We start from the raw sequence: 15,279 nt of genomic DNA on the forward strand, positions 1-15,279 counted from the left end.
CCCCAAATTCCCACCTTTGAACATTGCTGTCTGGGGACCAATCCTTTAATATATGCACTTTTGAGAAACATTCTAGATCTGAACTATAAAACCTACCATGCCAGACATCCAGGTTGTAATGGGAGAAATTAACATTTCATCTTTTGAATGAAAAGGGGAGGATCAGAAAGGTTAATTCCTTGTCTGAAACCGTGATAAATTGTCAATCCTGAGAAACTTTTATGTAGAGATTTTTCCGGCTGTGAAGGAAGTCAACCAAGGCTCCTCCCTTGTGCCCCCCCTCCATGGATGCGGTGGGTACATCGTGGTTCTAAGACTCAAGGGCTTAGGTTGGGACCAGGCTGGGCTTGAGGGAGCCTGAGGAAGCCCTTATTCTCAGAGCAGTTGCCTCACACTCTAGGTTGGCCAAATACCTCGGTAACATTGGGGTCACCAAGACCCAGGCTAAGTCTCTCAGGGTAGTGGCAACCTATAATAACAAGAACACTTAAACACTTGCCTCTGCCACTCTGCTAAGTGCTTAGAGCTCACTGAATTCTCACAACTGGATGAGGGAGTTGATATTTGACATCATTAGTTTCCTTGACGCCAAGATCCCTGTGGACCTATAGCTAGTGAGTGCTTTGTCTGTGATTCGAAGCTGGGCAGTTTAAATGCCTCACACACCACACCATTCTGTGCTTCTAGAATCTCAGCCATAAGTTTAGTGTATTCTCAGAATCCAAAGTGTAGGAATATTCATGTCCAACCCTTAAGGATGGCTTTTAGTGTCTTGAGGGCCACTTGTGCAGCATGCTTTGCTGGTTGGCACCTTCTCTGGGGCAAAGGTAGAAGTCTGTGGCTCTGTTGCCTCAGATGCCTTAATTTCTAATCCAAAAGCCGCCTTTCCTTCCCTCTGGATGGCAATGACCTTCAAATTTATAGAGCTGACATAAATATACATAGAATCAGCATCAAATCTCACAGGCCTTTAGCAATGAAAATAAAACACTGTAGTCAATCAGGAGTCTAGAGAAATAAGTGAAAATTTGGGGAGATCAAGCTAAATTAATATTTTTGGTTTACATTTTGAGTGATGAGGATAGAGGAAATTGAAAGGAAGGGGAAAATAAAAGCACAGGAAAATCAGGAAGATTTATTACAAACAAGAAAGCAAAAATGATTTTTTTTTTTTTTCGAGACAGCATCTCACTGTGTTGCCCAGGCTGACCTTGAACTCCAGGACTCAAGTGATCCTCACCACTCAGGCTCCCAAGTAACTGGAGGACAGGTGTGCACCACCATACACAAGATACTCTTTTAAAATGGCTTGATAAGAAATCATTTTCTTATTAAGGCTGTTCCATGCATTCGTTGCTCAGGACAGGTGATTGTTGAAACTCATCAAGTCCTCAACCACCTCTATATATCCCCCGTCCCTTGGACAACCTACTCTTCTATTTTTCTGAGATAAGAATATCTTAATGAAACTCCTGAGTTTTTTTTTTTCTCTCCATATGAAAGGTTAACCATGCTTCCTTCCCTCCAGTCTGAAGCATAAAAGCTTCCCATTCTTTATTCCTCAGCTGACCCCTTTTAATATATGCTTTTGAGCTCCCTTTTCTTTCCTGGTTTTCCAGGAGTTTATGCCATTAATTATCTTGCCACTTGTATTTTCTTTCTCCCTTGGCATTAGGTCTCAAAACAAACTTCCTCTTGATCTGGATTCTTTATCAACCTACACACTTGCAGAAGTTAGTCTAAAAGGGAATGGAAAGAGCTGGGATTGAAGTTTGAGCTTTTTAGAGCGTTCCTTTATGATTGTGTCCATTGTCTGCTCCAGTCACAGATGGCTGCCATTGTCCAAGTTCTTTTGCCTTCTGCCACCATGGCTCCTTCTCAGCCACAACTCCTGTAGCCTCCTTCTGCCTGATGACATAGTCACAGAGCCTGTTTCCCAGCCTCCCTTGCTCTTGTCTATTGCATGATGATATGTTCACATAAAATGCCTTTTCTCTGCATCTGTACCTGCCATATCAAAATTTCCTGCGAGAACTACAATGATGTATCTTAAGTGCAGCATTACCAAGCGATCTCTGGTTCTGTGTGTGCATGATATTATTTTAGGCCTCTGTTGCTTTTACGGTTTACTATTTATGTGTCTTTCTTACCCATAGACGGTAGGCTCTTTGAAGGCAGGAATCCTGTCTTATTTATCCTGCATTCCACATATGTGCATTATTCTTAATTTGTATTTGAAGTTTTTAAAATTGAAGTCATGAATACATTGTGGTTCTCTTTTGGTAAATAAGACCGTAATGCTGGATTCAAACTCAGATGAAATTTAAAACTGCATCCCAGTGATACTTTATATCATTATATGAGTATATGGAAGTTTTGGGAAAAAGTGTAATTTGAGTTAAGTAGGCCAGCAGATGGAAATCTGAATTGTATGGAATTTGCTCGATAAGATCTTTTAAAGACCCTGCTTCAAACAAGTTTTTCTAACCTTAACTTTGTAGGCAATGATATATTCTAAGATGAGCCTGAAAAAAATTAAGACCATTTAGAGATTGTCAAAGTGCCAATAACTACCTAAGTAGTCAGGTAGCACATGCAATTATAACGTTTTTCTGGTTATTTCCTTTGGGTAAAGCATGGATTCCATTTAGGTCACTCACCTCTGTCTCTCTTACCTGGTTCTTGAATCCCTTTTTGATCAAATGGTTTCTTAAACTCTGATAACTACTGATGTTTTGGTTATTTGCTTGATAACTACCGATGTTCTGGTTATTTGCTATGTGCAATGGTCACATATACCTATTTCTAAAGACCTGAGGAATGGGATCTGATTGCCTTCTACACCTCATAGGTCTTGGAGCAGTGTTCAATCAGGGTTTGTTCTTTGATTCCTGAAGTTGTTTATCTCTGCACTGGCAGGAGAACCAATTTCCCCAGTCTCTGGACGAATCACCAAGAGAGGAAACATAATTGATACTTTCAGCAGTGTAGTTAGGAGATTTAGGTAAAACCAATCTGGTTGGATTGCACATGTCCTAAGCCTTGCATTGATTCTCTTTGAGGGATCTTTATTGTATGTAGACCTAGTATAAGGGGACTAAAGACAGTTTATTTTCATCACATCTGAGAATCATCTGTAGCAATTTAATGAGATGCAATTTAAGTTTTCAGCTATCCTTTCTTTGCTATGGTATTTCTTCTATTGTTAGGGGACATTTTCCTTGAGAGATGGATTTTCTTTGGACAGGATCAGCATGTTTTGGAGTAATTATGAGTGCAGCACACATTTCATAATTTAATTTCTCCATTCTCTGTCTTTACATAATCCACAATTAACCTTGGTCTTTCTTTTTGGTAGTCTTGTCACACTCAGGAGTAAAAAGAAAACTGAAGAGGGAACTATGACATTATTTTTGTGTACCAGTAGCAACCAAATAGTAAACATAAGCACCAGAAAAGATAAAACTTGAGAAAACAATACCTTGGAGTTATGACTTTGTTGTGCCAATCTTCTCACTGCGGTATGCTGTCAAATAAACCTCCTTTGGTTTCATCCCTATTCTTCCAAATATTTAGTTTAAGAGTAAATATTTAAGATGAGGAAGTAGTTATTTACCTACCATACTAAGATTAAGGGGTAGGATAGAAGCAAAAGAAAAACAGGATGATGTATCAAAAATTAGAAGGCAAAAAATGATTTTGATTTTTGAAATGGTGGATATCATTATGTTGCCCAGGCTGGCCTTGAACTTCTGGGCTCAAACAATCCCCCCTCTTAGCCTTCCAAGTAACTGGGAACTGTAAGCATTCACCACCTTGTTACTAAGAGAATTTTAGATTGTATTAAACATCATCAACTTAGCCCTGCCCTTTTGCCAAAGCAATGTAGTACACCCCGTTCTGCTAAAGCACCTGGGGAGATGAGATTTTCTTATATACAGCCTGCTGGGGGAAATTTGCAATTATGAACCCAGAAGCTTAGCTCCAATGGCTGTGGATGAAGGGACTGTCCTTGCTTTTGGGAAGGTAATCTCATGACTCTACTTAAAATATAAACTTTAAAAGTTTTTAATGTTGTTATTATTATAAGAGCATAAGAATCTTGATAACAAAAAATATCTGATGCTAAAAATTGCTCATGTATTAAGTCATGGCTTTGTTTGGGGAATACTAACTAATGTACCATTTGAAAACTTGGATTATTTGACACCAAATGTTGCTAACATTTATTTATTTTGGAAAGAACATGAAGTTTTCATTTAATTCATATTTATCTTCTGTTAAAAAATGGTAAATAATTCAAGGGAGCATTAGTGTTTCGCTATTGTTAACTTCTGTCTCTTTAAAGTACACATTATAAATGTCTTTATTTATCAAAAGTTCAAGGTCATTTATTCTTCAGGTTTCATTCTTTCACTCATGCAGTTGGTTTCGGTGATAGGACCAGACTTATAAATGTTAATAAGAGGAAGTAACATGAACAGAGGAAAAGAACTGACTTAGAAGATTGAAGACCTAAGCTATGGTCCAGAACTATCCTGATGTGCTATGGGTCCCTAAGCAAGCATTTGACTTCTCTGGTTCTCACCTTTTTCATCATTAGCAGAATTCCATTTTTAAATTCTTTCACAGTTATGAAATACTCCCTCTAATTTACAATAAACTCAAAAAATTAAATGGTGACTGAAGTTCATAGTTATTTATTTGCTTCCAAAACAAATTAGCTTGATATATGACTTATTTGATGCCAAATATGTGTTCAAGAAACCAAACCTCAGTAATAACTCTGATGTTGGGAAACATGGCATGTGTCTGAGGACACATGTGGAGAGAGCTGGCATTACCAAGACCAAGGGAGCACAGCCAGGATGCAGAATGGGGCTGGAGGGCACTATACAATCCCGAATCATCAAAGAAAGATCACGTTATGTTCAGTGGGCTGTGATTAACTCAAGTAGATGGCTAATGTACTTTTGAACATATAATCACTAGCAGATGTAAAGCAAAAACTATTGTCTTCCTGGTCTTTATCTAACCTTAAAGTTGGATTAACTAGAACACCTTACTTTCAAGCATCCTGAAGAACCCAATGTTCCAGCACATGAAAATAAAGTAGATACCACTATAGAGAAACCAAATGACAGCCTTATACATTTATTTCATCTGACAGTATATTTATCTCTATAGCTAATGTTGAAAACTGTCTACTTCTGGATATTAGTGTGTGTAGTTTTTTTTTAGAAATTTGGCTCAATGTAACTGCATTCGTAAAGCCTTTTCTAACTCTGTAGGTAGGATCCTGCCTTGTGGTATGTTTATGTTCATGTCAAAACACCTTGTTGGCTTTATTTATTCACACAAGTCTCACTCTTAACTCTTAAATACTGTGCTTGACCTTTCCTTTCTTGTATTTTGTAAATTCAGCCTGTTTTTAGCATGTAGTAGGCATTCAATAAATATCTAAAAGTGTCATAAAATAGTCATAACCCTAACTAAGGAAGCCTGGGTAACAATCAATAGTGTACATGTACTTGCTTTTTATGTTGTTTTTAGTAGTTTTAAATTATCCAGTACTTTGTCTTTTCTGTGTTCCAGAAAAAACAGCAGTAGACCAAAGGAATCATTTGAAAAAATAGTTTTTGTGGTTCTGGGGATCAAACCCAGGGCCTCATGGAGGCTAGATGAACACTGAACCACTGAGCTACACCTCCAGCTTCTAAAATTTGTTAAATTAACAAACAATTGTACATGTTTATGGGAGACATTATGATATTTCCAAACATGTGTCTATTGCCATTTCTAGAAGCAGAACCCCACACAAAATGGCAGAGTTCCCTAGTGTGCATTCATTTGCCCAGACTCCTCTTGTGAAAACCCAAGGGGAGACCCTCGTCCCATGTACCATCTTGACTATTCCAACCCTTCTGCTCTGTCTCAGTAATAAACTATCCCATGTTCCAAAGTCCCCACTTTTCCCCTTCCCTATTCATATCTCTTTAACCTTTTCTCTTCTTCTGTACATTCCAACCCCATCCCCAAGTCCTCTCTTCATATTGAAACTCTTTATAAAAGTATGATCATCACATTGGTCAGAGTGTGTGTGTGTAGGTGTGTGTGTGTGTGTGTGTGTGTGTGTGTGTATGTGCATGCTTCCTGTACAAGCCTGCCCTCATCTTCCCTCTCTAGCACCTTCAGTCTCCTCTTACTTGGCCAGTCTTGTCACTGCAAAGTGGAACAATGGGCCATTAGAGAGCCATTTTTGGTTGCTATTGTTTTGATAGAGGGGAAAGATGTGTCTCTACAAAAGGCTTGTGAAATTGATGGTGTGTGTCTTCAACATCCATTTCTCTTTTAGTGCACTTCTTCCATCTTTAGCCACTACTTTTGAATCTTCTCTGCTCTATACTATGAAACTAAAGTAAAATGTCCCTTCTCTAATGGCCAAAGAGCATCATCCACTCTTTCAAACATGTCATGCTCACCACTGCCCTTAACTGAGACACATGGGTGTCATGTCTTCTTTCCAAGTCTAGTTTATTGTTTTTTCCTAGAGTTTATGCAAAGAATATTATTTTTTATTGTGATAACTCTCATCTAACGTATAAATGTGGGTAGGTAAGGTGTGTCTGGAGAAGTGGGGAGTGAAGTGGGGGAGGCATGCCTTTGGGAATGATACACTCTGTCCCTGGATCCTCCCGTCCTCCCTCTGCTTCCTCCCTGCCATGAGCTGAGCCCTTCCACAGTGATGCTCCACCATGAAGTCATCAGATGATGGATCCAACCTCTGAAACTCTAAGCTCAAAATAAACCCTTCCTCCTCTAAGTCATTTTTATTTTGGTCACAGAGAGGAAACCCTAACTAATAACCTTGGCATTAGATATTTATTATTGTATATTCATAGGTTATTATCACTAAGCTAATCAAGAGTCAGATCAAATAATAGGTAGAAGATAGATGATTAAAAATATCTTTGTTGGTAAGATTGTTCATTTCCACTGTTTGCTATTCCATATTATTTTAAAACAAGTTATGACTTAATGGCTTAATATGCCTCTTAGGTGAATCTTGAAAGAAGCTCAAGTTTCACTGGGCAACCGCTCAAGCAATATAAGTATCTTCTATTGCCAACAAATATAGATCATAATTTTAGGAGAAGGACCTTTGCTTTAAAAAATCACACTAATTATGTGGAAGCTACTATAAAGTAAAATATATTGCATGACATTTTTATTGATACTTTTTTATATTTCACAACAAAATCAGACTTTATGAAGAGGTCACAAATTTTAAACCATGCAAATTTAAGTCTGTTGAACAACTTTCAAAATTCTCTTATTGGGCAAAAAGGGGAATCTCCAATAATCTAAAATTTCAGAGGTACAAGAATGTCATGAAAGGAGTTGTTCCCATTTCCAGTAGCCATTGTCCAAGAAAGTAAGACTGGAAATGAAGAGTGAGAACTGCAAACATTGCCTCAGTCTCAACTGGTGTGGCAGAGGTGTCCTGCACCCTGGTCCATGGAGGCTATTGGCAGGAATGATCATCTACTCTTGGTACTGACCTAACAGAGAATTAACCGTTTCTTTCCCTTCTTGCCACCTAGTTCAATGACTATGGGATCACCAGTCATATGCAATCAGTGCATACTACAGGGTTTTTTTCCCCTTATCAGTAGCTGTTTCTTTATATTTTTGGCCCATTTATGTCTTGGGGGGATTTTGTTTGGAATGCAAAATAGCTCAGTGATTGATTGATTGATTGATTTTGAAGGATGACATGTTTTACTTAGCTTAGGTGGTATTACCAAGGTGCAGTTTTAATTTTTCCTCTAGAAGCACTTTTACTTTATTTTTTTAAAAAAGAGATATTTGATGTGTTAAAATACAAAAGCAGTGAATTATCTTAGACAACCTCGTATCCTTTTTATTGGAGACCATCACTATTCCTCCACCATGTTCTTTGGTGTTGATGGAACTTTTAATTTGGAGAAGAGTGGAGCTTGTCAGGTGTCTCTGTGACTGCTAGTAAATGGCTGTTTTGAGGCAAGAAGAACAAAGTTTTAGAAAGAAAATAAACCCAGCATTTGCTTAATAATTTGCCCTTTGCAGTAACAGAATCTTATCTGACCACCCACATTCATCTGGTTGCTGACGTGATTCTTGCTTCAATTGCAGAAGCTATTTTGGCTCCTTTTGTGTCTTTTGAGGAACCGAGTGGGCCTACATGATTCATGTCTCCAAGTGCACAGGGTGTCCCAAAGCCCTACTTCAGGGATGTGTAGAGAAGAGGAGGAATATGAAAACAGACTACTTCCTTTTAGCACTTCAGACTACTGAAGTGATCCTAAGGGAAGGCACATTTTAACTGTCATGTCTTAATACTTTAGTTCTTCTGACAAGGGTTTTGGAAATAGCTTGTCAGGAATCAGAAGCAAAATCTTTTAAAAACAACAAATATACAATAAAACTATTTAGGGGTAGCATAGTACAGTTTTATTGAGGGGGGCTTAAATTAAGAACTAAGTCGTCTTCAGATGGTTGATTGATTAAACTACTTGGATTAAGTAGTTTGATCTTCAATGCACTTCTTTGCATTAGACATGGATAAATATTAATTCCAGATATGAGAAAGTCCTTCTCTTCATTAGTTAACAGTTTGTGGAGATTCAGGATTTTGTTTTATTTAGTTTTGGACTTTTCATTAAGAAATTAATTTTAGCATAAAACATAACTGCTGAAAAAAAAAGAATTCACTAAAAGGTATTCTGAGAATCTTACTGTGAAGTTTTGTTGCTGATGTTCCAGATGAAGCTATGTATGAATCTCAGCATTAAGGTAGAAGAGTGAGCAGGGACAGCAGTGGTATAATTTCTAGTTCCAAGACATTAAGTTTTAACTCCAGCATTATTTTTATCATTGTATCCATTCTTGCTGTTGCAGGAAATTCCCCTTTAATACAACTATTTATACAAAACATATACAGTATGTTAAAAGAAAGGAAATTTTTCCTTGAAAAAAAAACATGCTTGGGAGATATAATCCCAAATTTTCTTTCCTAAAGGCAGTAGGTTTTGGGGGGTGAAGAGTAAACATGCCTGATAAATTCATTACAAGTGTCATCATCATTTAAATCTTCTTATTCACCCTTCAGATCCCCAGAAGTTGTGCATTTGTTCCATGGAGAGAGTTGACATCTTGGAAATCAAAGACGGTTATGATGCAGTTTATTGATATGAGGATAACAGGTTAATAACTAAAATTCATTGTGTTTTTTCTGTTGTTTTTACATTTAACTTAAGGCAGTTTTGCTCTACCATGAACTCATATAAACTGATTTTGTCAACAAATCAGGGAGGAAATAGTGCATGTTCTATTCAGAGAGGAAAACGTGAAAGTTTGGTTTTACTTTGTTTTTCACAATAGAACAGTTTTAATCAGAGCCTTCTTAACCTTCTGTCATTGGAGAAAATTTCTTTCTGGCCGAGTTTATTTCCATGTGAAATTCTGCTTAGTAAATCCTAAGTAATCCTTACCATAATAACTTTGGATATGATGGGAAAATAGGCCCCGAGAAAAGTGCAATCAGTTGTAAAAAGTTATAAAGAAATTTATGACGAAATATTAAAAGCAGCATGTTATAATCAAAATGTCATAAATGTCTTGATTAAATTTGCAAACTCTACGAAGCTCAGTAATGATGTCCGAATCGCAGCCCATGTGGAAAAATACAGTTCAGTGTTCCATTAGGGCTTTAAATATCAAATTAGATTTTGAGTGTGTCACATTAGAGGGTGATCATCACAGTGTTTGTGCTTTTCTCTAAAAGTTCTCGGAACTGTTTGGCAGAGTTTCACGTAATAGACAGTATTTATTCTCCTATTGGCAACTTGCTCGTTTTAGGAAGAACTGAGGTGGTTAAGGGGGATTTTTATTAAAAGAAGCATTTATAATGAATTTGGCTCTCAGGAAGGTGCCTTTTAAAAATCATCCTGTGGAAATAAGTCTGTATTCAGTTGGATGCTGGCACCAGGCACACTTTTTTGGTAAGGTCCTTTTTCCGTCCTCCGGTGTCCTCTGAGCCCGTGTGCTCTGGGCAGCGGTGAGCCTGCATGTCCCAGTGAGTGGTGGAGGTCTTAGTATTGAGCCAGAGATATCCTGACACACTCCTGTTCTTCTCAAAATATTTTATAACTGGGCTGGGGTTATGGCTCAGTGGTAGGGTACTTGCCTAGAATGTGTGAGGCACTGGGTTTGATTCTCATAAAAAGTACAGGTCCATAAAAAATTTTTATAACTGGGCTGGGGATGTGGCTCAAGCGGTAACTCGCTCGCCTGGCATGCGCGGGACACTGGGTTCGATCCTCAGCACCACATAAAAATAAAATAAAGATGTTGTGTCCACCGAAAACTAAAAAATAAATATTAAAAAATTCTCTCTCTCTCTCTTAAACAAAATTTATAACTGACCCATAGGTCATTTGGAAGAATATATTCAAAATTTCATTTGATACATATTATCATAAGGCATACATTTTGTTTGTAATATCACCAAATTCTTCAAATAACGGACCAAACAACCATTTTAATTTCAAGAAATGCCTTATTATTCAAATATTGCAAGGAAGGGAGGCAAGCTCACCAGTGAGTTTATTCCATTATTATTTAGGATGTTATTATTTAATGCTCCCTTGACTTTTGCCACCAGTCAAGTAATGATTAATTTCCTGTGGTAAAGGCTTCTTTTCCCCCCCTGAGATAATATTTTTCTAAGGAAAAGATCCCAGATTGACAACCCTGGATACTGTGGATCTTTATTTGCCTGCAGAGCAAACCTGCCTCACTGCCAGTCCCACCTAGCTGCTATCCTGATCCCTGCAGGAGGCTGCTCCTGGGCCCTCCCTTCTGGCCCCTCTCCAAGGAAATGATTTAGCTGGGTACCATATTCATTTGAGTGGTGCTATCAAGAGTGGTCAAAGGAGAGGGCTCCCTTTTAGAAATAGGCAGTTCTTCCATGAAGGATCATTTCCTTTTCTTCTGCTCTAGTCCTTGAATCTTATTACCCCCTGAACTAGATCTTTTTCAAGACTACTGACCTCTGAGAAAGATGGTGAGACTGCTGGACATTGCCTGACTTCACCACTGCAAGACACCCATGGGCTATAGCACCATCCGTGGGAAACCCAAAAGTCATTGCCCTGAGTTTTATCCTCATAGCACTCAAAAATATTAGGGAAAAATTTTAATGTGAATGTGAAGCTGTGTTTGGAATACTGCTCCTTTGCTGGCAATGGGTGCCAAAAATGACTTTGCGTGGGTTTGATTACCATAAAAAGAAATCCCAGTGAATAAAATGATAACTCCTTTCTTTTCACATGAGAATTGCTCTCATATTCCATTTTTTAAACATATAAGTCGATTGGAAAAAAAATGGGATTTGCTTTTAACATACTGAGAATCTGAAAAAAGAATTGAGTTGATATGATCATAGAGAAATAACTTAGGTGTAATTAACCACATTACTGCAGAAAGTAGATGTATATTGAGAAAATTAAAATTGTGGAATATACAGTGGTTTATTTCGTGATTTGTAATAATATCCTGAGGACCATGAAAATATCTCTTCAGTGATCCATTTAATGTAGAATTTCTTCTCTAATCCACTTACAAAAATGTTTTCCCGTCTATAAGTATTTTCGTACATTTTAATAATAAAGCACAAACTCTTTTTTTTGTCATTTTTAGAAGAATTAGGTAACTTAGTAAAAGTGTCACTTAGCAAAAAAAAAAAAAAAAGACATTATTGTCAAACCTGAGATTAAACTTCGAAAGCCTTATGTTTTCACGGTGAATTTCTTTTCCTTTAAATTGAGGAGAGCAGCAGAGACACTTGAACACGCCCCAATCCTGCCTGGGTTTAAAGAAAGAGACACAGAATACACAGTAATAGATCTATGACGTACATGATTTCTATTGCAGATATTTTCTTTTTCAGTCTCCAAGATAAAACAACTGTATATAAGCGGTCAATAGAAATAGTCCACATTTATAGTGGTTTATGAATAGGTTCGATAAATTCCCAAAAGGACCCATCAACTCATTTTCTCTCCCACATACCTTTATATGTCTCTGAAACTCCAAGGAAGGAAGTGGTTTTTATGGGTGGCATTTAGGTGAAGGTTCCCCAATGGTAGTGTTACTGAGAAAAAAATGCATCTTTGGATATATTTAAAGCCTAATGTAAATGGTTCATGTGAAGTGAAAATGATATCCTGCTCCCTAGCATGATTCTTAGAGGCTGCTTTCAGAGGAATGTGGATCCCAGGGGCTCCCCTGCTTCTGGGACCTCCAGATGGAAAGCTATTCCTGAAAGACCCAGGAGGAGGAATCACTGTCTGCAATTTCATCTAGTTTCCCGAGTCAGTGGTGGGACATCACAGGTAGACTTTTCTTAGAAATTCTACTTGACTTCAATTTCAAAGGAAGAGGGTTTCCTGACAAAAGCTATTTGCATAACTGAGTTTTATTTATTTACTTATTTTTTACAAGGATTCAATTTTGAATCTTACAGGTTTTCTGGATAATCAATGCTGTTATGGTATAAGATCATCTTATGTTCATCTTAGAAAACTGGTTTTTAAGAAAACATTGCATAGGGCTTTTCCTGATTAGCCTTCTTCTGAAACTTAAAGCCAACAACAATTAGCTTAATGTTCTAGATAAGTTTTGTTCTGACAAGTAGATATCTGCTTTAGAAAGTCACATAAGTCAGTTTTCTTCATTTACTGGTCCATTCTCTGACAGGAAGACATTGTTGTCTTTGAATTTTATCTGGTGCATCTTTATTACTCAATGGGTGAGAAGTGTGTGTGTTCAGTCTGTGGTGTAATGGATTTAGTTTATTACTGTAACACATACATCAAAACGTCTGATTTATAAAGGTGTTACCGCATGGCTAAATGAAAACATTATATTCTGTTTAACCATTTATTCAATATATTATTCTAGTCTTGTTTTAAAATAAAATTCTATGCCCTTATTTAACTTGAAGTTTCTCTAAACAAAATTATACATAGTGTCAACCAAAAGATAGGAAGTGGGATATATATATATACACACATATACATATATATTTCAGACCTAGGGATTGAGTCCAGGGTCATTCTAACACTGAGATACATCATCTCTAGCCCTTATTTTTAATTTTTTTGAAATTAAGAGACAGGGTCTTGCTAAGTTGCCCAGGCTGGCCTTGAATCTGCAATCCTCATAACTCAGCTTCCCTAATAGCTGGGATTACCAACTACTATATACCACCATGCCTGGTGATTTTCAACCAAAGGAAAATAGTTTCTTATGAGAATTTATCATCTGCTCACAAGGAGTTGTCCAGTTGGTGCTTTCCTTATGCACATATGCTTTGAACATTATTTAAAATGTGAACTTTTTTGATTTCTAGGAAGTGGCATTTGGAGGCCACTCCAAAATTCTTATGCAATCCTCAGCACCTTGAAAGTCAAGGCATTTCAAATGTTGACATTAAATGAAATTATCTATAGGACAATATGATTGAAGATGTATTATTTTAAGTTGTCATGAGATGGGGGAGGATGGAGATGAGGCTTCCTAGGCTCAGAGATCAGCCCGACTTGGGTTAAATTCTGGTTCTGACACAGCCTCCCCGAGCATCATCCTCAAGGGTCACTTGAATGCAATGATACCTCTCACCCAGGACTGTGTTGAGGACCAAGTGTTGAACACAGAGCAAATGTATAGCACATAATAGCCATTATTGTCACCATGGGTTGGGTGCCCCTCACCAGACATTCTTGAAACCAGAGTGTTTTGGATTTTGAATTTTTCAGATTCTGGAATATTTGTATATATGTTATACCTCAGGAAAGGGACCCAAGTTTAAACATGAAATTCATTTGTGTTTCATATACAGCCTATTCACATACCTTGGGGTATTTTTTTTTTTTTTTTGGTACCATGGATTAAACCCAGGGGCACTTACCCACTTAGATAACATACCCAGCCTTTTCTCAAAATCATTGTTATTTACTATTTATTTTGAGACAGGGTCTTGCTAAGTTGTTCAGAGCCTCACTAACTTGCTGAGGCTGGCTTTGAGCTTGCAATCCTCCTGCCTCAGCCTCTTGAGCCATTGGGATTATGGCATGCACTACTGTGCCCAGCCCTTTGGGGCCAATTTTATAAAATATTTTCTTTGTGTCTGTGTTTTGGCTGCAACCTGTCCCATGAGGTTAGGTGTGGAATTTCCCACCTGTGGGGAATCATTGACAAGGCATCATGATGATTCTCAAAGAGTTTCAGATTTCAGAGCATTTAAAATTTTGAATTTTCCAATGAGTGATGCTTAGCTTTCATTAGCACTTAAACTACATACCCAGATCAATATGGGAATAAAATAGTGAACCTGAAAAGTAACTTAGAAATTATTGTGTTCAAGACCCGAGTCCTAATTGAGAACTCAGTGGTTTTTTTTTGCTTGTTTGTTTGTTTGTTTTTGAATCAGGAATATACTCCTTCCACTTTAAAGGATGTTATTCACCTCCAAAAGTCCAGCAAAAATCATGTCCATGTGAACTCTAGATATTTCATTAATTAAACACAAATTCCACTACATTAGGCTCCGTATTGTCTTTTTTCTTGTTACTTTGTTTCTGGAGTTGACAGATTAAATTTGCATTGGAATATTATGAGGCCATCACTTTTCAACCAGAGGCATGCTGGGAAAAATCTCTATTGGGGAAAATCTAAAACTCCAGAAGTGAAACTTTAGCAAATTGAAATTAATTGTTTGTGATTTTATTTTTTCAACAACTGCTCTACAATCTATTGTGCCTCGTAGGTCCTAGCAGAGGGAACTTTTGCTTACAGATGTCTTGCCACAGATATCTGGGAGCTACTGATTTCTCACCCAGAAGACTCAGGGTTCCTGTGGGAATGCCCATTGCTCTCACCTCCCTCACTGTCACGTTAGGGAGCAAACCTGCCATGGAAATAAGAGCAAGTGTTGACTGTTTGGGGATCTGCACTGAATCTGCATGGTGCCATCCTTTTATTAACCGGTTTTTACTCTCAACTTTTTAATATCTAGAGAATTAGAACTAGGAAAATCACATTTGGGAAAAAAAAAGATCTTTTGATAGTCTTATATATTAGAAGCAATTTCTGTGACTTTTAAAATTTTTCAGATAATTTTGTTTTAATTGACACATAAAACAAGAATTCTACGTATTAATGGAGTAGTCCGCT

The 15,279-nt window shown here is 37.4% G+C and overlaps 1 protein-coding gene across 34 annotated transcripts in view; it reads left to right on the top strand.

Moving 5' to 3' along the window:
- Hivep2 (HIVEP zinc finger 2) overlaps positions 1–15,279 on the top strand; it is a 182,948-nt gene that overhangs the window by 140,385 nt on the left and 27,284 nt on the right. For 4 of the 34 annotated variants that reach the window (XM_078019012.1, XM_078019013.1, XM_078019005.1 and 1 more), the window contains one exon: positions 9,152–9,245. The exons of 29 other annotated variants lie outside the window; for them this stretch is intronic. The gene's annotated coding sequence lies outside the window, so the exon portion shown is untranslated. Of the gene's footprint in view, positions 1–1,205; positions 1,271–9,151; positions 9,246–15,279 lie in introns of those variants that run through there. One more of the 34 variants, XM_078019007.1, reaches the window with a different exon arrangement.

This window comes from Ictidomys tridecemlineatus, chromosome 8 (genome assembly GCF_052094955.1).
Source record: "Ictidomys tridecemlineatus isolate mIctTri1 chromosome 8, mIctTri1.hap1, whole genome shotgun sequence".
NCBI lineage: Eukaryota > Metazoa > Chordata > Mammalia > Rodentia > Sciuridae > Ictidomys > Ictidomys tridecemlineatus.